We start from the raw sequence: 24544 nt of genomic DNA, 5'->3' as shown, positions 1-24544 counted from the left end.
CTTTTGTCTTGTCCAACCCCAGGTATCCTTCCAAACTTTTTCCTTGTTCATACACCACGGCCTTACCCCCCACCCCCTACACCCACCCGTGTATTTAGTCATAGTTTGGTTGACAAGGAGTCATGAGTACAAAGCAACTCACTTCTTTCAGTTCACTTGATTGAGGTAAAGAAATCTTCTTTGAGTTTGTGAACTTGATCAGTTGACCCAACTGATCCTTAAAGCAGCCATTCCCAACCCTTTTTTTCATGCCCTGCACCCCTAAAAACTTTCAATATGTTCTCGCACCCCTTAAAGTAATAATTTCTATAAGAATAAAGGTGCCCAGGAAAATTTCCCTCTTTGACCTCCAATAAATCCGGCCCTGCTTGCAGCCCCTGGAACACTATCTTGCCCCCTCAAGGGGTGAGAAGCACCTCTTGTTGGAAAACCCTGCCTTAAAGGATCTGAATGCAGAAAAAAAAAAAAAAAAAAGGAGGGTGAGGACACTCACTGTTATGCTTATATATATCATCATCATTCAAAGTCTGTTGTCCATGCTGGCATGGGTTGGACAGTTTGACCAAGGCTGACAAGCTGAAGAGCTGCACCTAACTCCAGTCTGATCTGGCATGGTTTCTATAGCCGGATGCCCTTTTCATAATGCCAACCATTCTGAGACTGTAATGGGTGCTTTTATGTGCCACTGGCACAGGTGCCAATTGCCTGACACCATTCATTTGCCACAACTATAATTTCACTTGGCTTCATGGGTCTTCTACTCATGCATGGCATATTGCCAAAGGTCTCTGTCATTTGTCATTGATCCCCTGAGGCCCAATGCTCAAATGTATAGATATAGATATACACATATCCATATACACATACATACATGTGTACACAGCACACTCACCTGTAGAATATACATGTACCTATATATACATGTATGTATGTATGTATGAGTGTGTGTGTATATATATATATATATATATATATAATGTGTGTATGTGTAAAGATGTCCAGAACCCAGGAAAACTAGTTATGGCCTCTGCCAACGAAAATGATATTTATTAGTGAATTGTAAAAGAAGTTTCTTTAGGAGAAGTGTTTCTGGTGTCTTTGCAGAAAAGTGGGTTGGGTGTTATTTTATCCACAGTCTATGGGGGGGGGGGGAGAAAATGAAAGCAAACGACAGAGAATTAGTATGTGTGTGACAAGGAAGGTAAATTAGGTGTGTGTGTGTGTGTGAATGGGAGTGAGTAGGGTGGTAAGTGGTGGTAGAGAGAGAAAGTGAAAGTGAGAGAGGGCGGAGAGAGATAGAGGAAGAGTGGGACAAATAAAGAGAGGGAAATAGAAAGTGAGAGAGTGAAACTGAGAGAGAGAGAGAGAGAGAAAGAGGGAGGGAAAGAGAAAGAATCTGGGAGAGGATGAGGTGGAAAGAGTAAGGGAGATAAGATTAGAATTAGAAAGAAGGGTCAGTTGATGAAAGAGAGCAGGTATTTTTTTGTTTGCAGTTCATTTTGCTTAATCACAAGAGGCTTGTCAGCAATAGTATTCACACACATATTGGTACACACATAAACACATATATGGATGCTAGAGGCACTGATATGCACATATATATATATATATATATATATATATATATATATATATATATATATATATATATATATATGTGTGTGTTGTGTGTGTGTGTGTATGTGTGTGTGTGTGTGTGTGTGTGGTGTGTGTGTGTGTGTGAGGTTCACATTATACGTGTGTATAATGGAATCTGAAATACCAGCTGTCATGTTCTCATTTGCATGCACAAGCACAGAATAATTAATATAGAAATTAAAATAAAAATGAAAACTGAAATCATAAATTGTCAAAATTGAATTTGAAAAGGAAAAGGTTAAAACATTTATATAATGATATTTAGGATAAAAAAAAAGCTATACAGAAAATAGGTGGAGTTGAGAGAAAGTTAAGAGGGAAGGAAGAAAGAAAAAAAAAATCTTCGTTCAGACCTAGAAGGAAAGATGTTTTGAGGTTGAATATGATGTTTCCTGCTGTGCTGCAGAAGATCCGTTCAACTTATGCAAGCCGGGGAAGATGCAAACATGATGATCACATACACTCACATGCAAAGCAGAAGACACTTGCCTAAGGTACTGCATGATGTGATCAAACCTAAAATTCTGTGGTGAAGCCAAAAACGTAACCAAACACCTATAGTTGCTGTTTGATTAATGATAGGAAAGGTAAAACATGAAGTCCACAGAGAAGTTAGCTTAGAGCATTCGCTTGCAGTCAAGTTAAAGAAGTAGGAAGATGTTAATGGAGAAATAGAGAGTGAGTGAGAAACAGCTGGAGAAGTAAAATGAATGTGAGTGGCAAGACGAGGTTTTTACTGTCATGCTTGCCTGGAGTAGTAAATTGGGGTGGGGGAGAGAGTGAGCAGGGGTTAAAATGAGAGGGGGTTGGAGTAAGTGGGGGAACAAGGAATAACAAAGTGTCATTGACATCTGTGTATTTGTTGACAGGAGATACAGCTGTAGAATAATTTCGATGGTTTTTTGTTCAAACAGGAAAACTTGAGTTATCCTGCATTTTATGTCTACACACAGACACAGAAATACACACACACATACATGCATATACATATATATGTGCAAACATACACATATATACACATAAGCACATACACATTTACAGAGTTTCTACGGAAGGGCATCCAGCCGTAGAAACTCTGCCAGATCAGATTGGAGCCTGGTGCAGCCATCTGGTTCGCCAGTCCTCAGTCAAATCGTCCAACCCATGCTAGCATGGAAAGCGGATGTTAAACAATGATGATGACGTTTCCATATTTACATACACATACATACACACACACACACACACACACACATATATATATACATATATATATATACATATATATACACAGACATGCACATATATACATACATATACACACAAACATTTTAAAGTGAACATTATTTTGACAATTTTTTCCACTTTTGAAAATCATGTAAAATAGTAAGCACGTGTGTGAGTGTGTGCGTGTGAATTTGTAGTAATTATTATAGAAACAAGAAACATTTGGTTAATTTTGATGACATAGGCACACTAGTATGGTAATATCAGGTGATGGAATAGAGCAGAGGTGCTGATGGTGGTTTCATGGTATAGTAAGTGTTGTATATAATTGGTAATGAATGATGATGATGATGAAGCTGTTGTTTTATAACTACTAGCCACTCTTGAATCATCAAAAAAAAAAAAAAATAAAACTAAAAGAGCATTATCACATTGGAGCAACTTCATAATAGACAAATCTTTCACAAATCAATAAAAATCTGGAGCAATCAATCCCTTGATCAAACCGAGAAAATTGCTGATAATCTCTGTAGGTCATAATTCCTGAGAGAAGTGTGACCATTTTTTTGGTGATGGGACAGGATGGGATTCCAAACCTAGAATGCACAAGGCCAAAACAGACACAGCAAGCTTGCCAATCCAATGCTCCAAGAGGGAATGCTAAAAAACTCCAGGCTTTGGGCAAAAGAAAATACAAGAGGATCAGTTAATTATGATTTTATTCACTTGACTAAAGGTGGTGCTCCAGCATGGCCACAGTCAAATGACTGAAACAAGTAAAAGAGTAAAGTAATTCTATCCAACATGCTAACAGCTCTACTAGTTGTGATTTTAGACGTAGTGAAGTGGTTGGTACCACTCTGAACAGGAACCAATGCTGAGAAAGGCCTGACTGGTGCTGAGTGTATGAAATTTGCTTTCTTAGGGTTGTGGATTAATGACATCCTAGTGATGTTAGAGGAAGAAGACGTAGCCCCGGGTCAGTCCTGATGCAGCAGGTCTAGGATGGAAGGTGTTCTAAGCATGACCAGTGTGATGGTATGTGTATGTATGTGATGGTGTGTGTGTGTGTGATGGTGTGAGTGTGTGTGATGGTGTGTGTGTGATGGTGTGTGTATGTGATGGTGTGTGTATGATGGTGTGTGTATGATGGTGTGTGTGTGATGGTGTGTGTGTGATGGTGTGTGTGTGTGTATGATGGTGTGTGTGTGTATGATGGTGTGTGTGTGTATGATGGTGTGTGTATGTGATAGTGTATGTTTGATGGTGTGTGTATGTGATGGTGTGTGTATGTGATAGTGTGTTTGATGGTGTGTGTGTGATGGTGTGTGTGTGATGGTGTGTGTGTGATGGTGTGTGTGTGATGGTGTGCGTGTGATGGTGTGCGTGTGATGGTGAGCGTGTGATGGTGTGCGTGTGATGGTGTGTGTGTGTGTGTGTGTGTATGATGGTATGTGTGTGATGGTGTGTGTGCATGTATGTATGATGGTGTCTATGTCTGATAATGCGTGTTTGATGGTGTGTATGAAGGTGCATGTGTGATGGTGTGTGATGGTGTGTGTATGATGGTATGTGTGGTAGAGGATAATAGTGCATGTGTGGTGATAGTGTGTGTGGGAGTTTGATGGTGCGTATGTACATGTGTGACAATAATGAATGTGTGTGTCTGTATAATGATTGCAGTGATGGTACCAACGATGGTGTGTGTATGTATGAGATGATGGATGTGGTATCAGTGTATGAGTGTGTGTGCATGAGCATGTGTATCTGTGTGTGTGTGTGTGTGTGTATGTAATTATGGTAGTGGTAGTGGTGGTGATTAATTAAAGCAATATCTGGAATGTTCTGGTTATTTCCTGTTAACCTTTATACAATTGTCTGCTTCAGTAATTACCCTCACCCACTTGCTCACTCACACCCTCACTCACTTACTCTCCACTTCAGGCATTAACTCTTATACACACACACACACCCATACATACCTGTATACACACCCACATACATACATACATATTACACACAAATGTACGAACTGACACATGCTTATACTTAGACACACACACACAAATACACGTTCACACATGCATACATACACACAAATACACAAGCACCTCCGTAAGTACATAACACCACACTAACGAGCATACACACACACATGTACACATCAACATGCACACACACACACATCAACATGCACACACACACACACACACACACACATATATATATATATATATATATACATGACAAATCACACACACATACATCTGTATATACATGCCAACATGCATATATATATACACACACACATGTACACATCAACATGCACACATATACATCCATATATATATATATGTATATATATATATACATATACATATATACATATGACAAATCACACACACATACATCTATATATACATGCCAACATGCATATATACACACACACACACCCACATACCAACATACACCCACACCGATATACACCCTCCAACCATATACATGCCAACCTACACATATACATCCATATGCACGTCAACACACACACACACATCTATGTATATATATATATATGCCAACACAGACACATACACACATACTTCATTCAATCAAGCGTCACTTTCCTTCCTTCTTCTTCTCTTTTCATTCCCATTTTCTTTCCTCCTCCTCCTCCTCCTCCTCCTCTTCTCCCTCTTCCTGCTATTCTTTTTAATTTGTTGTTATTATTGTAGGTCTTCCTTTCTTTCTTTTTCCCATTTTGATTTCTACTTTCCTCCTCCTCCTCCTCCTCACACCCATATCCCTCACCACCACCACCACCACCACCACCACCAATTCATTAAAAAATTTTTCTTTTTATCTTTCACTTGCTTCAGTCATTGGACTTAACCATGCTGGAGCAACTCTTTGAAGGGGTTTTAAGTCGAACAAATCAAATCCCCAGTACTTATTTTTCTACTGGTCTCTTTCACCAAACTGCTAAGCTATAGGGACATAAACAAACCAATACCAGTTGTCAAACGTTGGTGGAAGACAAACACACACACATACACACATATAATGGAATTCCACCCAGTTTCCTTCTACCAAATTTACTCACAAGATATTCATCAGCCTGGAGCTATAATGGAAGACATTAAATCAAGGTGTCACATAGTGGGACTGAACCCAAACGGAAAACTCAGGTGAAAAAATCGACCACCAGGGAGAAAGCTTATGATGTCATGGTAAAGCCATGAATAATCATAGTCTCGACAACTGACTGCAAATAATAATAATAATAATAATAATAATTCACCTCTGGAAACATGGGTGGTTCTTTCAACATCCTCAAACAACCCTTATTCAGGGACCTTTTGAGCAGGATGGGCTACTCAACCTGAAGAAAATTCTAACTGGGCCCCACCTGCAAGGTCATGCGCTGTTTATCTTGATATGCGATCACCATGTCGCGCACATATGGTTGTGATGCATGTGCCTGGTGTACCCTTATCAGACGGGTAGTCATGATGGGTATATTGGGCTTCATATATTTTACCTCAGTGTCACTTTGATGGCATGCACTGCTCTCTCACTCAATAATAATAATAATAATAATAATAATAATAATAATAATAATAAACCAAATGGGAGGATTGATTTCCAATATAGAATGTGGGGCGATCTTCTGAGACATTTTTTTGCCATAAAATATGATACTTAGCTAAAATTATTTCACCTCCCTTATGTCATTATTGAATTTATTGGGATTTGTGTCATAGCTCTCGTCATCGCATCTCTGACAGAGATTTCGCATGTCATGCCGACCGGGTAAGTGTAAAGGGAGAAACCAACTCCAGTGTGATCCACATGGATACAGTATTATGATGTAGTGAAAATAGACAGGATTCTCAGGAATGTAGTGTGTGTGTGTGTGCATACGTGTGAATGTGTGCGTTTGTGAATGTGTGTGTATATGTGTGAGTTTTTGATATGTGTGCTTATATGCATATACATGTGTTTGTTAAGTGTCTGTGTGTGTGTGCATGCACTTGCATGTATGTATGTACATGTGTTTGTGCATGTGTGTATATGCAAGTCTTTGTGTGTGTGTGTGTGTGCGTATGAATGTGTTTGCAAGTGCATGTGTTTATATGTGTGTACATGTTTCAGTCTGTAGTGCGTAACAAATGTATTGGTAGAGTCCAACAGTTTTTGGTCAAGAATGTTGGGTAATGAGCAAAAGAGTACAATTGCAAGTACATGTGGCTGAAATGAAGTTCTGCCAAGGGACCACTGGAGTAATGTCACCCAACAGAGAGCTTAGTTTGGAGTGTAGGGAGCCTCTCCAGGTCAAGCTGCTTCTTCTCCATATTGGGAGGTCAAAGCTCTCGTATTACAGGCAAGGGGTTAGAATGCTGTAGGACAGATTCCTTGAACCAAGGAAAAGACCAAGAGTAAGATGGTTGGATAATAACTATAGTCTCAGTTGGTTGGATTTGGGAATTCAGCATAAAAATGTTATGATGGTTGCCTTTGATAAGGGCCCTATGGTGAAGGTGCCTGAGGACTCTACTCCAATAATCCACCCAGGAATAGTGAGTGGCAAAAATGGCAGGACAGACAGATATTGGATGATGTCACACCAACAGTCATGCTTCTACTCACCGATAACAATATCCAACTTATATTTTAACCCTAGAAAAGATTGCTTTTTTGTGTTCAAAAATGTAGTTAAAATATATTGTAACTAGTTTAAGTATTTTATTTCTAAGAAAAACCACAACCCTCTCTTAAGAACCACCACACTTCTACCTTTCGTAATTGTTATAGTAAAAGCTGTCCATCATGTGCTTGACCAATATTTAGAATTCTGTAAAACAATCTACAATAATTACTTTACACATCACATGACTGTCCATCCTACCAAACCATACCACTGATGACCAATTCAGTGACTGGGTGGATGGACGAGTGTGTAGGCTTGAACCGATTTCATTAAGTAATCTTGTTGCCAGTCAAGTAGTTGAATTAGTATGCTTTACTATGAAATACCAAGGTTAAGAGTGAATGACTATTAGCTGATTAGTAGTAAAATACAGCCAGCCATTACTAAATGATAAAAATCAAGAATTGAAACAAACCCCTTGCCTCCTTCATTCGACCTCCATTTCTCTTTTGCTTAATGTTTTGGCTCTCCCCACCTCCCTTCTCCTCTTCATTTCTATTTTCGTTCTACTTTCACTTCAATTCATTCTCTCTCTCTAGCCCCCCCCCCATCATTACCTACACTCCGATTAATTTATGAATGCTTTTTACTTAAATATTTTAATTAAACTTCTGGGTGTGCAGTGTCTGCCTCCTTCCTTTACCTTTTGTTTCCTCCCCCTCCTCCTCCTCCTATCCCCATTTTGTCTAGTTCCAGTTACTGGTTCTTTCCAACTTCTCTCTCCCCAGTTCCGTGTTTCCTTCTCGCTCCTTCATCTACCAGCCATGTATACGGCACCCTGAAACTCTGTCGTACACAAACTGCATCTCTTAGATTGTTTACATCCCTATACCCTGACAGTTTGGTATAAGTATAAGCACCACATTTGCCCCAGCATGGCCACAGTACATTGACTGAAACAAGTAAAAGACAAACAACAAATGTTGTCAGTTTTATATATATATATATATATATACACACACACGACAGGCTTTTTTCAGTTTCTGTCTACCAAATCCACTCACAAAGCCCGAGACTATAGTAAAAGACACTTGCCCAAGATGCCATGCAGTGGGACTGAACCTGGAACCATGTGGTTAGTAAGCAAGCTATTTACCACACAGTCATTCCTGCACCTATAGGAAATTTTGGTGTAAGATAATTTCACCTTATAGATAATTTTGAAGATATGGCAGGCAACCTGATTTGGAAAGATTGCAGCTCAGAAAAAAATTGCCTTTTATATTTATATTTATATATATATATATGTTTTTTTTTTATAATTCTGTGTTAGATTTAACTGCTTTTTTGCTTTCTTTTTGTTCTTTGTAAATGTTATCATATTTTATATTGTTTTACTTAACACAAAGTGAAATGGGCCACAGTTGTGGCCGTCAGTCACAGGTCGACAGGCCATGATCATGGCCCAGAGAGATGCATTTAATTTATGGGCATTTGTAGGGGTCTAACATCACTCAAATGCTTCGATACCCCCAGAATGCAAGAGGACTAATAGTTCAACTTATGACTTTTCAGATGATGTAAAACTTTCAACCATTATATACTAAGAAGATATTTTAACTATTTTGGGGGCGTTTTTTTATGTCTGTATGGTTGTCTCATCTTCATAAAATGTCCTCAGCAGCCCATGCTATGTAAGTGCAAATCCCAGAGCTTTATGGGTTAAGCAGAATCCTTTTTTGAAAACATTATCCTCTTTTACATTGCTTTATAGGGTTTCACTGACCAAACTGAGCTCAATATTTATCTTTTAAACCTGTAGCTCTGCTACATAGACAGGTATAATAGACAGGTTGCTTGAAACAATTGGCGAACTTTCCTACGGCCAAAAATCCTGAGACAAATTTTCCTGTGGTAAAAATGCTTGCGGAAAACATTCCGGATACAACAGTTTCCGTATCCAAATTTACTCATATGGCTTCGGTTGGCCCAGGGCCGTGGTAGAAAACACTTGTCCAAGGTGCTGCATGGTGGGAATGAACCCAAAACAACATGTCTGCAACACAAGGTTCTTAACCACACAGCCATGTTGGTGTCCAATTCTTAGAATCTGCTACTTTTGGTGTTTGAACAACTAAGTAAAAACCTACTCGTAGACAATTAGATGTACTTCACAGATGACAGAAAAACAAAGGCAGTGGTGCTTACACAACAGTTATTGTTGCTGTTGTTGTTGTTGTATCTTTGACTTATTAGACAAAATAAAAATAGACTTTTTTCCTTTTTTCAAAATCTCCTCTATGAAACAAACACCTTTGCCATTACCACCACCACCACCACTCCTATAATGATTACTACTACAACCACCACCACCACCACAATCTCTGCTGCTGCCACCACTGACACTACTACTACTACTACTACCACAACCACCACTCTTATACTACTACTACTACCACCACAATTACCACTCCTATACTACTACAACCATAACTACAATCACTGCCACCACCATCACCACTACAATCATAACTGTTGCTACCACCATCATTACTACTACTAATACCAACCACCATTACTACTACCACCGTCACCACCACCACCACGACTACTACCACCATTAATACTACTACTACTGCCACCACCACCACTTTAATGCACTACTACTACTACAACATATCACTAATACAGCAGCTACTACCACTTTGACACACTGTCAATACAAGCCACTACCACCACCTCAACATACCATCGTTGTTACAAACATGCCACCACAATCACCACCACTACAACCCACCCATACAATACAGAGAGACACAAACATTACCATTTTCAATACCACCACCATCATCACAGCCCCCCCCCCCACACACACACATGCAAGCATGTACAACTACCACCACCATCATAACAACATGCTACCATCATCATTACCCCCCCCCCCCCCCCCCCGCAAATCTCACCACCACATACTACCCTCCCCTCCCATACACATGCACCCCCCCACCACAACATACTACCATCCCCCCCCCACAACTACCACTACCGCCACCACAACATACTACCATCACCCCCCACACATGCACAACCACCATCACCCCTCCCCCCACACATACTACCATCACTTTCACCCCACCCACCCACACACGCACACAAAAATGACTAAATCTGAATCTAATGATTTTCCTTGCGTTCCTTGGTTAACCGAAGATCAACCGAGTTCCCCTTCCTCTCCCTGACCCCACACACAGCAAAGATTCTAATTTAGCATCAGAGATCGTCTAAAAACAGCATGAGGTGAGGCTAAAAATAGTTCCGATGCCAGCAACCAGGAACTACCAAGTCAAGGGGAAACACTTGTAATTCATTCATTCATTCATTCATTTCTTTCCTTCTTTCTTTCTTAGTTCATTCATTTATTTTATTTATGAATGAATGAATGGATGGATGATTGGGTGAGTAGATGGATGACTGGAGGAAGAAATACTAGCAATAAAGCTTTAGAGTTTGGTTTGCTGGCTCACTGGAAAGCAATTACTTGGAGGTAACAGCATAACAGGAGAAGCACTGTAGACTCATTGGTGACTCCCCTCTTTCTCTCTATCTGTCTGTCCGTCTGTTTACCTGAATATATATGCATGTGTGTGTGTGCACATGTGCATCTGGGGGACAGGGTGTCTGTAAGTGTATGCACGTGTTGTGTGATGTATGCATTGGTTGGGGAGTCTGTGAGTGTTTGTATCTGTGTGTGCATGCAAGTATGTAAATATAAATATATATAAGTTAACCATCTGCAAAATAGTAACTCTCAGAAACTAGCCAGCCAACCAGACGGACAGCCAGCCAGCCAGTCAACCTACTGACCACCTAGTAATCAGGCAAATGTGCAAAACTAATACATTCACCAGGAATTGAGATGACCAACTAGCTCTGGATAGTAACCCTCCTCCCTTCCCATCAAAAAATAATAATATACCACTCAATATAAACTAGTGAATGGTGACTTCAAAATAAGAAGTAGATGGGATCAGAAACAGAAACATAATCTGGAAAAGGAGGAATTTTGAAGTTGGAAGAATCTTCAGTCAGATCTAGACTCAAAAAAGGATTATGAGACATTTTGGTTCCATTGATTTGATGATGACTTACTTGACATCAGATGTTTTACTGTTTCTCTCATCCTCTCTCTTTCTCTTTTTGTATTTATGTGTGTGAGTATATTTCTTTTTATGCCTCTGAGGAGAGGGAAAGCATTTATGTCAATCTGTCAACATCATGTATCGTAAGCTTTTCAGCACACTGATGACGTTACAGCAAAACTTTTCCTGATTAAGCACAAGTTCTCTCACCTCATCACTATCATTATTATCATTGTTTTTCAGCTCCACCCAATCACTCCTGCCCACTCTTCTAAAATGTGAGAAGTCAAATAGCTCCCTTACAACAAGAAACTCATTCTGCACCAGCCATTTTTCTCTCATACTTTTACCCCTTATCTTCTAGCATAAAACTATTCTCTTAGGATCCACAGTTTTGCAAACTGCAAGATGACCTCACTAGCACTGGTAGCACAGAAAAAAGACACAATACATATTGTAAAGTGGTTTTGGCATTAGGAAGGGCATCCAGTTATAGAACCCAAACTAAAACAGACAGCAGAGCATGATGCAATCCTTGGGCCCATTGGATCCTATCAAACCACCCAACCAATCCCAGCTTGGAACACAGATGTTAAATAATGATGATGAAAATATATATATATGAGACCCCCTTCGGTCACGACACAGACCATGGGATTGCACCTAGAAAGTTACCCTCCCAGGCACAAGTCCAGGCAAGGTTGTTTATGGAAGACCAGCAGTCGCCCATGCATACCGGCCTCTCCTCTCCACACCACCAGTGTTATCCAAGGGAAAGGCAACGGCCAATACAGCTTCGCAACTCATTTCTACAGCTGAGTGAATTGGAGCAATGTGAAATAAAGTGTCTTGCTCAAGAACACAACACGCAGCAAGGTCTGAGATTGGAGCTCACAACCTCACGATCATAAGCTTGACGTTCTAACCACTGAGTCATGCGCCTTCACACACACACACACACACACACATATATATATATATTCATATGTACATGCATATATACACACAGGATGATGTGTAAGTGAAAAGAGAGTAGCTATTCCATTATCAGGTGGGATTAGCTATACTGTAATATTTAGGTTTGAGTGTAAAGAGACTGAGGCAATGTAGGTGGGGGTAGGGGTTAAAGGAAGAGGTGGAAGGATGGGTGAAAGATACTACTACTACTACTACTAGTAGTAGCAGCAGCAGTAGTAGTAGTAGTAGAAATAACAAACAAAATATATAAAAAGATATTCTATTTTGGTTTAATAAGACAAATAACTATAAAGATCGTGGGTGGGAAATATCAGTTTAGAAAGGATGATAATGATGATGATGATGATGGTGGTGGTGTGTGGGTATAGTAGTAGTAATGTAAAGAAGAAAGGGATGAGGTGAGACTTCCTTCTTCATTTTCTTCTATTATATTTGTTATCATTTTCCTTCTCCTCCCCTCCCCCCCATCAATCAACTCACCTGCTACCACCGGAACAATATTGGTAATTACAGAGAAAACTAGCTTCCAACCGATATTAGGCTGTTAATTAGATGGAGATTGGTGGTACGACTTCTCCCAGACCTTGCAGCTAGAAGTATTACAAGGCTTTAGTTGCTTATAGAAAACAGACACAAACAAACAAACACACACGCATGAAGGTGCATGGCTCAGCGGTTAGAGCATTGGGATCCCAATCATGGGGTAATGAGTTCCTGTACCGGGTTGTGTTTGTGTTCTTGAGCAAGACACTTTATTTCACATTGCTCCAGTATACTCAGCCACAGAAATGAGTTGTGATATCACTGGTACCAAGCCTGTTTCGGCCTTTGCCTTTCTCTTGGATAACAACAGTGGTGTGGAGAGGGGAGAGGGGTGGCTGGTATGCATGGGCGACTGCTGGTCTTCCGTAACACAACCTTGGGATCTTTGTGGCTTTCATCACTTTTTACAATTATCTTTAAAAGATTTTCTTAATGTAATTTTTGATGCTGATTCTGAATTTGTTATTCATTTATTCTAGATAATTTTGCAAGGAGCTTGCTTCCTAACTACATGGTTTTCGGGTTCAGTCCCACTGCATGACACTTTGGGTAGGTGCTTCCACTATAGCCCCGAGCCGACCGGAGCTTTGTGATTGAATCGGTAGGTGGAAGTTTTACTGCGTGTTGGTTATGTGTGCGTATATTGCTGCTCAGTGCCTCTCCGAAAGAGAGAGAGGGTTTCAGGTATTCAAAGTTTGATAATTTTCAAAATTTTCAGACCAATCAGAAAACAGCATGTTCACTGCATCTTCCATCATCAGAAGCATCGGAATGTCAAAACATTAAACTAGGATTTTATAAAATAAATTATCTTTCTCATATCTCCTTATGCATATGTGGAGCATCTTTGGTTCCTATGGAAACAGTTCTTCACAATCATCTATACAGCATGTGGTGCTTCTTTGGTTTGGTTACTATGGAAATAGTATGTAAAATACTTGCTTCTGATTGGCTATGTGGAGCAATGTGAAATAAAGTGTCTTGCTCAAGAACACAAACACAACCCGGTACAGGAACTCATTACCCCATGATTGGGATCCCAGTGCTCTAACCGCTGAGCCATGCACCTTCATGCGTGTTTGTGTGTGTGTGTGTGTGTCTGTTTTCTATAAGCAACTAAAGCCTTGTAATATTTCTAGCTGCAAGGTCTGGGAGAAGTCGTACCACCAATCTACCATTTAATTAACAGCCTAATTATCGGTTGGAAGCTAGTTTTCTCTGTAATTACCAATATTGTTCCGGTGGTAGCAGGTGAGTTGATGATGGGGGGAGGGGAGAGGAGGAGGAAAATGATAACAATAATGAGAAGAAGAAAATGAAGAAGGAAATGAAGAAGGAAGTCTCACCTCATCCCTTTCTTCTTTACTATTACTACTACTACTACCACCATCATCATCATCATCATGCACCTTTCCAAACTGATGTTTCCCACCCACGATCTTTATAGTTATTTGTCTTATTAAACCAAAATAGAATATCTTTTTGATTATGGATTTATAGGAAAAATGAATTTCATATTTCATAATTAATATACAAAACTTAATCCATATACCAAACTTGAAAACATCTGGAACAAAATTGTAAACAGTTAGAAAACCACAAAGATCCCATCTTTGCCTGGACTTGTGCTTTGGAGGAAAACTTTCAAGGTGCAATCCCATAGTCATTCATGACTGAAGAGACCTTTATTCTCTCAAAGACCACCACACTTCTGCCTTTTATAATCACCTGGGTTGGCCAGGCTGTTTGGTTTTGAGTCAGCTCCGCTGGCCACAGCATTCACTCCATTCCCCTCATGCCATGAAAGAGAATGGCCTTTTATAATGGGAAAGTAAGAAGTTGTCCATCATGTGCTTGACCAATATATAGAATTCTGTGACAGGTGTGGTCGCCAAATAACTTGCAAGACAAGAAGCCTCACCTGAGGAGACGTGTGGTATTGAAACAGGTAGCTTTATATCAGGTATGATAGCAGGACAAATTGTTGTACAAAAAAAAAAAGGTGGTGGTGGTGGTGGAGGTGGGGAACTAAGGACACATTGAATAATGCATTCCCAAATACACTGTGTCTAAATAAAAGATGGCTCAATCATGATTAGAGAGTCCCTTAAACTGAGCTGATCTGGGATCACACGACAACAATGATAACAACAACACTTACCTCACTCGAACGGCTTTCAATGAAAGACGGAAATAGTTTCCAATAAAATTTTTCAAAGGCGGTTAGTGGTTGATTTGTAAATAAGGACGGCTGGTGGTTGATTTGAAAACAAGGACTTACCTATAAGGAAAAGAAGAGAAAAGAAACTTTAATAACATTCTGCATAGTTAAGGTTTTATGTTTAATTTTTATTACTCGCTGACCACGTGCCGTCAATAATGACAGCTAATTGTAGTATTTTATATATAAATAAAGTACATAATAATCACACATACAAACATTCATATACTTTCCTTGTACACGCACTTTTCACCCCTTCCTTTCTCTCATTGCTGTTACTTTCTCTCACTTCCTCTCAGTCAGGACTATTACTCTCACTACTTCTCCTTCACAGAATTACTGTTTTTTCTCCTCCTCCCCACCAGCGTGATTCTGGGCAGATATATATATATAATATATACATATATATATATATGGCCGATGCCAGCGCTGCCTCGACTGGCTTCCGTGCCGGTGGCATGTAAAAAGCACCAACCGATCGTGGCCGTTGCCAGCCTCCCCTGGCACGTAAAAAGCACCCACTACACTCATTATTGTATTAGGACATTATCATTATTACTACATACCATATACACCCCAAGAACAACATACACTTTTACTTCTGCTGAAATCAAGATTAAAATTAGGGGTGTGTATAACATGTGGTACAAGGCTACAGAGTACACCACCACCACCACCACCACCAATTTTCAAAAGAAAATTATACAACAATGTAAAAAAGCTACATATTTTAGATTAGATTACAGTTTTCTTATCCTCCTCCTCCTCCTCATGATCATCATCCTCATCATTGCAGCTATCATCACCACTGCAGCCTCTATTATTGTTTTAATGTCCACTTTCCCAATTTTTTTCTTTAAAGCCTGACACTTATTCTATTGGTCTCCTTTGCCAAACTAAGTTATAAGGGACACAAACACACCAACACCAGTTGCCAAGTAGTGATGGAGCTCAATCACAAATACACAAAGACACACACACTGGTATATATATATATATGTATATAATGGGCTTCTTTCAGTTTCTGTCCATCAGATCCATCAAAGCCTGAGGCTATACTGAAAGACACTTGTCCAAGGTACCATGCAGTGAGACTGAACCCAGAACCATGTGGTTGGAAAGCAAATTTCTTACCACACAGCCATGCTTGCGCCTGTTTGTATCTAAATCGAAACCTTTCATTATAGTTTTGTCTAATAAACTCTTTGTTAAATTATGTTGCAAACACCAGGTTAATATCTTTATGTTCCTATGTTTAAGTTGAAATATGCCGTCTTCGTTCAAAATTAGTTTTGAAAAATAATGAAGAATTTATTAAACAAACTTTGTCTTTATTAATTTGGTATTCGGAGCATAAATATGAAATTTAGACGGAAAGTGTTAACTGAGATAATTTTAAAACAGGAAGTTTGTTGGAGAGAGAGAGCAAGGGGTGGTCTTGAGTGGGTTGGTATCAAAAGGGTTAATAAATGGAAAAGTTCATTACTTGATTAAATCCTTTCAAATACTTGATTACTTTTCAAAGTTAATTAAAAAGCACAGGGCAATACATTTCATTTGTTATATAGTCATGAAAGGGCTAAAGAACAGTGGGTGGGGGAGATACGAGCCAGTGAAGGAGCTTCTATATGGTTACATGTTTTGCTAGATATAGCAGTCACATTTCCCCTCACATCATATTCTACTGTTTTACATAAGGGAAGGACAGATCAGATAATGCAGTTGTGTGTTGTGGCCACAGTTGATCTTGTAGCAGATCCAAAGAGCTATGTTTGCAATTTCAGCTTGTTGCAACCCTGGCTGCCACTCTAATAATTTTTATTTCTTTATTGCCCACAAGGGGGCTAAACATAGAGGGGACAAACAAGGACAGACAAAGGGATTACGTTGATTACATCGACCCCAGTGTATAACTGGTACTTATTTAATCGACCCCGAAAGGATGACAGGCTAAGTCAACCTCGGTGGAATTTGAACTCAGAACGTAAAGATGGACGAAATAACACTAAGCATTTTGCCCGGCGTGCTAATGTTTCTGCCAGCTCACTGCCACTCTAATAATTCTGCCAATCCACCACACTGGTCAGGTAATTTTTATTTTATCCTCCCCTGATTGGATGAACTGTTAAGTTGATCTTGGTGGGATTTGAACTTCGAATGCAGAAATAGAAACAAACACTGTGTGACATTCTATCCACCAGGCCAATGACTCTGCCAAGCTAACTCCTTCATGTGGTCTTATATACACTTGAAAAGGCAGGATGGTCACAGTTGGTCTGCTAAATAATGGCTGACTGGGGTAAAGTAGCAACAACAACACCAACAACAAACACAACTGCCATTCCTCCCAACAATGACAACCACCACCATCACATCAACAACCACCACCTCCACCACCACCACCACAACACCCACCGTCATTACACTGTCTACTGCTGACACCACCCCTACCACTACTACAATCACCACCACCACATCAACGACGACGACGACGACCACCACCACCACCACCACAACAACAACAACAACAGCAGCAGCAGCAGCCACTATTGATACCACAACCAACACATTATTAACACAGCAAGAAAACGAGAACTCTCAGCCTAGTTTTCGATAAACAATTTTATAGGAAAAAAATTCCATTAAAACTCTTCCATTCAACCAGGAGAATCTTAAAAAAACAGAGTGGAACATTATTCTGAATATGTTTAGTTATTCATGACATTGCATGGATGAACATGAAAGGAAAGTATCTCAGAGAGACTAAGAACAAAAAAAATCCCACTGAACATGTGTGTGTGTGTGTGTGTGTGTGTGTGTGTGTGTGTATTAATGTTACTTATCATTGGGGTATTATTTTATTCCCCACACTCTTCCTCTCATACAGCAAAGACCCACTTGCTGTTGGACCTACTTCCAACAACACCCACTTTCAGACACAGACAAGACCACCCTTTATGCTTCCTCAACCTTCCGTGCCAAAGTAATCATCCATGTGTAACAGGGGCACCTTGTGCTGACTCCATGGAACAGAGACCTCAAAAAAAAAAACAACTTCTAATGGAGTTATTCTAGTCGTGTGCAGAACTGGAAGAGATGTCTCCTGGCAGTGGTTCTCAATCTTACTACAGAGACCAGGGAATCATAACAAAACAATAAAGTGTATAATATATAACTAGCAGTATCGCCCGGCGTTGCTCAGGTTTGTTTCAACCCTTTAGAATTGGAATTTTTGAAAAGTAAAAATTTTGCATTATGTAGCTTGTTATTCTCTTCAAGTGAACATTTTTCTGGTTGAAATACACTGAAAAATGGCGACACAGCAGTAAAAAAATCATAAAAAGAGGGATTTTCATAGAAAAAAAGCGCCTTTTTGATGTAAATAATTTTTGGTGTTAACATGGTCCAATTTGAATTTTTTTCTTCTTCAGAAGGAAGAGCAAGCCTTCTTCTATCATACTCTCAATTTTGGTCAACTTGCGCAGTAGAGTCTCGAAGGAGATAGTGTTAGTTGAAGGCTACTAAACCTGCCATACACAGACAACTTCAGCTTTATATATAGAGAGATTTAACTATTCCATAATACATATATGCAGGTGCCATGTAAAAAGCACATATAATACACCTGTGCTGGCTCCAAATATAAGCACCTGTTCTGCTACTGCATATACAACACCTGTGCTGGCTCCATATACAAAGCACCCACGATGGTGCCATGTATATAGCACCCAGTACACTCTGTAAGGTAACTGGTGTTAGGAAGGACAAATTTCAGGCCTTGTGCCTTTAGTAGAAAAGATATTATGCACATAGTGCATATATAATGCAAAAACACTGTGTAGACTGCAACAATCAATAAAACAGAAATATGATTTTAAAATTCATTCTTTCTGTGCAACCTGGTCCCAAATGATCCCTGTCCTGGTTAGGGACTCTGGGTCTTATTGAATCTGTTCCAGCCATTTTTTATCTTCATTTTCTATTTCAGTCATTAGACTGCAGCCATGCTGAGGCACCATCTTGAAGAATTTTTGCTAAGCCTGGTACTTACTCTATCGGCCTCTTTCGCTGAACTGCCAGGTTATGGAGATGTAAACATACCACCACCAGCTGTCAAACAGTAGTTGCAGACAAACACAAGCATGTGTGAATGTATATATATAATAAAAGATAAAATCATTCTTGATTTTATCAGGTGGTCAGCATGAAAATAAAAACCTTGCAGGTAAATTTTCTAAATACTATATTAATAATTATGTACAGAATTATAACAAGGGATCGGAAACCAGTCTCTGTGGTTTTGGAGTTTTTAAGGTGGTTCTTAGCGTCATTTGGCATCTATTTTCAGCATGCAGAGAGGCTTGTTTCCGATCCCTTGTTATAATTGCCTGGCCTCCGTGCTGGCATGTAAAAAGCACCATCCGATCGTGGCTGTTTGCCAGCCTCGTCTGGCACCTGTGCCAGTGGCACATAAAAAGTACCCACTAGACTCATGGAGTGGTTGGCATTAGGAAGGGCATCCAGCCGTAGAAACATTGCCAGATCAGACTGGGCCTGGTGCAGCCTTCTGGCTTCTCAGAACCCAGTTGAACCGTCCAACCTATGTTAGCATGGAAAGCGGATGCTAAACGATGATGATGATGATGATAAATATAATATAATATAGTATATATATATATATATATGCACATATATATACACACAGAGACATACAATGATGGGCTTCTTTCAGTTTCCATCCATCAAATCCACTCACAAGGCTTTGATTGGCCTAAGGTTATTGGAGAAGACACTTGCCAAAGGAGCCATGCAATGGGACTGAACCTGAAACCATATGGTGAGGAAATAAGTTTCTTACCTCTGTGTGCATATGTGTATTTTGATATTCCATTTAGGCACGAATAACCTGGTGTTAGAACTCAATTTACATACGCTTCAGAGGAAAGCGTTAGTTGAGTACAGAGTGTAATTATGAGATTATAGAAAAAACAAAGGAACAGGATATTATATAATGAACTTCATGACCTTATAACAGTTTCTGCTATATGATACGATGCTGCACTTATAAGGTGATACACAAGCACTCAACTAGGAGTGCAGTGTATCTTACATATATACATACAGACAAATAGACAGATAGATATATAGATAGATAGGTAGATAGATAGATAGGTAGATAGATAGATAGGTAGATAGAGAGACATACACACACAGACACACACTTATACTGTAATATCAATTACATGTGAAGAGAAGATGTCATTTTTAACAGTGAAACTGTGAAGTAAACGGTCATTGTTAAGATTAAATATCATTTTGACTTGATAAACTGTGTTTGAGACCTTCATACAGAACATGTAAACATGTTCTGTATCAGTTACAGAAAAACTATAAAACAAGCATAAACATAAATGCATGCATGTGTGTGTGTGTGTGTGTGTGTGTGTGTGTGTGTGTAAAGTACTAAGTGTCACTACTCAAAGATAGAACTTAATAACATGAGGCATTGAATTTTCCACTTTGTACAATAATGTGTGTGTGTGTGTGTTGTGTGTGTGTGTGTGGTGTGTGTGTGTGTGTAAAGTACTAAGTGTCACTACTCAAAGATAGAACTTAATAACATGAGGCATTGAATTTTCCACTTTGTACAATAATGTGTGTGTGTGTGTTTGTGTGTACACACACTGATCAGTTAATTTATCCAAGTGTTGAACTGTATTTATACAAGATAAAAGTTTGAAATGAAAATTGGACTTTGATTTGACAACAGCACACACACACACACGCAGTATGAAATAATGTACACAAATTTTTTAACCTGTATTCAAAAGAAGAAATCTTTAACAAGGCAGCTCCTTACTAAAATAATGCCTTGAAAAGTGAGTGGATTCAAAAATAAGATCAGGTATATATCTCCATACCTAAACTCACTCAAGCTTTTCTTTCTTTTATCTGTCTGTCTGTCTATCTATCTAATCTCATTATCATTTTAATGTCTACCTTCTCAGCTTGCATGGATTGGATGGAGTGTAGTGAGGAAGATTTTCCACAGCTGGTTGCCTTTCCTGTGACTGACCCTCACCCGTTTTCAAGCAAGGCAATATTTTCCCATGGCTGGATATGTTCTCACAGAATATCAGAAATGAATGACACACTAACAATCATTTTACAGCTATAACATGATGGCAAGACAAGGAGACACAAATATACACACACTCACATACATGCACACACATGTATGTATACATGTGTGTGTGTGTTAAGTGTCATTTACACTTTGCTACTTACTAAATGTTAAGCCTAACAGCTTATTAAAATTTGATCAACAAACACTTCCCTACTAGCCAGCAATATAGGAAACCTCAATAGAAATAACCTTAAGGTAAGTTTTAGATGCATCACTAACATGAAGGATATTACATTCCATAAACCTATCATAGCTGCTATGGCTAAGTGATCACATAAAAGCATCAAATTTGTGTGGTAGTTCTTTATGTTCTGTGACTTAGTAATTCAACAAACAGATAGATATAATAAGTACCAAATTGGATTTAATTTGATAAATTAAAATGCCTAAAAGGTGGTACACCAGCATGGGAACAGGTTATTGACCAAAGCTAGTAAATGGATAAGATATACCACATATGTGTGTATATATACACACATGCATACTTCATCTAGTAGTGTATTTGTGTGTATGTAAAATAAATATATATAAATACACACACACGCACACATTTAGATGCAGTCACGTTGGTGTGAATGTATAATGGTGTTTGTACAGTCACGGTTGAGTGACTTTTATTACGTAAATTGGTTGGTTGACAGAAGATTCTTGAGAATAGAAGTAAATCTTCATGAAATAAAATGCATACAGGGGGGGTGGGGGAAGGGGGCAGGGGTAGATGGAGGGAGATAAGGAAGAGAAGCGGGAAGAGGAAGATCAGGAAGAAAAGGTTCAGAAAGAAGTGAATGTCACAGTAGTTTGACGACTATGTCTATAGATACCGAGGACAACCACAACAATAACAAACTGTTGTGAATAACTAGACATAGGGTAAAGGTGAGATAGGTCAGGGAGGTGAGGAGGAGAGGAAGAGAAGTTAAGAGGATGAGAGAGATAAACTAAGAGGGAAGGCATGAGAGGAAGAGAGAGAGATAGAGAAAAGGAGGGGAGAATGATCGGGGAAGGGGGATAGCAGAGAGAAAGAGAGGTAAAGAGAGATAGAATAGATGGAGTACTGCGTGTGGCAGCGAGAAAAATATAGATAGATAGGGAGACAGACAGACAGACAGACAGAGAAAAAGTTCCATCTTTATCTCCATTTTTCAGCTCCATCCCAATTAGTCCTACCCACACTGGTATAATATAGATTATATAAAGGAAGCATGTGGTGTAGTGGTTAGGGGTGTTGCCCTCATGATTGTAAGACTGTGGTTTCAGTTCCTGGACTAGGTGATGCATTGTGTTCCTGAGCAAAAAAAAAAAAAAAAAATCACTTCATTTCATGTTCCTTCAGTCCATTCACCTGATAAAAATTAGTAATCCTGCGACAAGAAGGAATATATATATATATATATATATATATATATATATATATAACAGAGAAACCAAGAGACAAGCCTTCTGCTCCTTACGGAATAATATGAAGTAACCATGTATATCTCCACTACAGAAGCGATGGTGTTTGGCACTCTTCTTTCATACATTAACCCATCATCACTTAGCATAAAGCTGCCTCCCTCCTTCTTATAGTCCCACTTAATTGAAAGGGATTTTAATCTTGCAAACTATAAGGTGACCTCACTAATGCTTGTGCCACAAAAACAAAAGAAGAAAAAAAAGCACCCTCTATACTCTATAAAGTGGTTGGTATTAGGAAGTGCGTCCACCCATAGAAACCATGCCAAAGCAGACACTGGGGTATGAGACAGCCATTTGACTGAGCTGGATCTTGCCAAGTTGTTTAAATCATATCAGCATGAAAAACAGATATTAAAAGGATGATGATGATGATGTAGACTGAAACCAATGTCATCGCTATGATGGTATTACTATTGAATAAGGCGGCGAGCTGGCAGAAACGTTAGCATGCCGAGTGAAATGCTGAGCGGTATTTCATCTGCCGTTACATTCTGAGTTCAAATTCCGCCGAGGTTGACTTTACCTTTCATCCTTTCGGGGTCGATTAAATAAGTACCAGTTACGCACTGGGGTCGATGTAATCGACTTAATCCGTGTGTCTGTCCTTGTTTGTCCCCTCTGTGTTTAGCCCCTTGTGGGTAATAAAGAAATAGGTATTACTATTGAAGAGGACAAACCCGACAATATTCTTTATCTTTTCTTTTACTTGTTTTAGTCATCAGAATCTGGCCATACTAGAGCACCACCTCGAAGGGCTTTAGCAAACAAATCAACCCCAGTATTTATTTTAAAGTTTGGTACTTATTCTATCAGTCTCTTTTGCTGTACTGCTAGGTTATGAGGATGCAAACAAGCCAACATCAGTTGTCAAGCAAGTAGTGGCAGACAAACACAAACAATCACACATGATGGGCTTCCACACAGTTTCCATCAATCAAATTCATTCAAAAGGCTTTGGTTGGCCTGGGGATATAGTAGCCGATACTAGCCCAAGGTGCCGCACAGTGGGACTAAACCTGAAAGCATATGGTTGCTAACCACTGAGACCAGGGTTACCAAAGTGGGCAGTGGAAAGTTCCAAGGGGGCATTGAAGAAAAGTGGGGTGATAATGGGGTAACGATTTGTGTAAAAACAACAAAATAATGGGTTTATTAAGTTAAGTTTTATATGTGAAATACAGTTGCTTTGAACTTACTTCAGAAAGAGGTTTATGGTTGTGATGGTTAGCTGGGGTGGGGGCACTAGGAATGTGGCCTGGGTGTCAAGGGGGTGGCAACCCAAAAACGTTTGGGTAACACTGACCTAAACAATATCATGTACTTTAAAAGTTGTATTTACATTGTAGCAAAAAAATCAATTGGAAGGAGGGAGATTAATTCATTAAAGGTGACCAAGATCAACAGCTGTAATGAGTACAAAACTAATTAATCAAATTGTGATTCATTGAAAGGATATGGATATATGAGCGAACAACAGATGTCGTGGGATAGGGAGATAGTAATGTAAGGGTTTATTCACTTGACTG

At 39.3% G+C, this 24544-nt stretch overlaps 1 protein-coding gene across 7 annotated transcripts in view; it reads right to left on the bottom strand.

Moving 5' to 3' along the window:
* The window catches only part of LOC115222850 (G protein-activated inward rectifier potassium channel 3), a 305798-nt gene that overhangs the window by 15142 nt on the left and 266112 nt on the right, over positions 1-24544 (bottom strand). For 4 of the 7 annotated variants that reach the window (XM_029793194.2, XM_029793195.2, XM_036512062.1 and 1 more), the window contains one exon: positions 15314-15433. The exons of the other annotated variants lie outside the window; for them this stretch is intronic. The gene's annotated coding sequence lies outside the window, so the exon portion shown is untranslated. The remainder of the gene's footprint in view (positions 1-15313; positions 15434-24544) is intronic. 7 annotated transcript variants of the gene reach the window in all.

The sequence above is a fragment of the Octopus sinensis genome, linkage group LG21 (assembly GCF_006345805.1).
Source record: "Octopus sinensis linkage group LG21, ASM634580v1, whole genome shotgun sequence".
Taxonomy (NCBI): Eukaryota; Metazoa; Mollusca; class Cephalopoda; order Octopoda; family Octopodidae; genus Octopus; species Octopus sinensis.
This window is presented reverse-complemented; position numbering and strand designations above follow the sequence as displayed.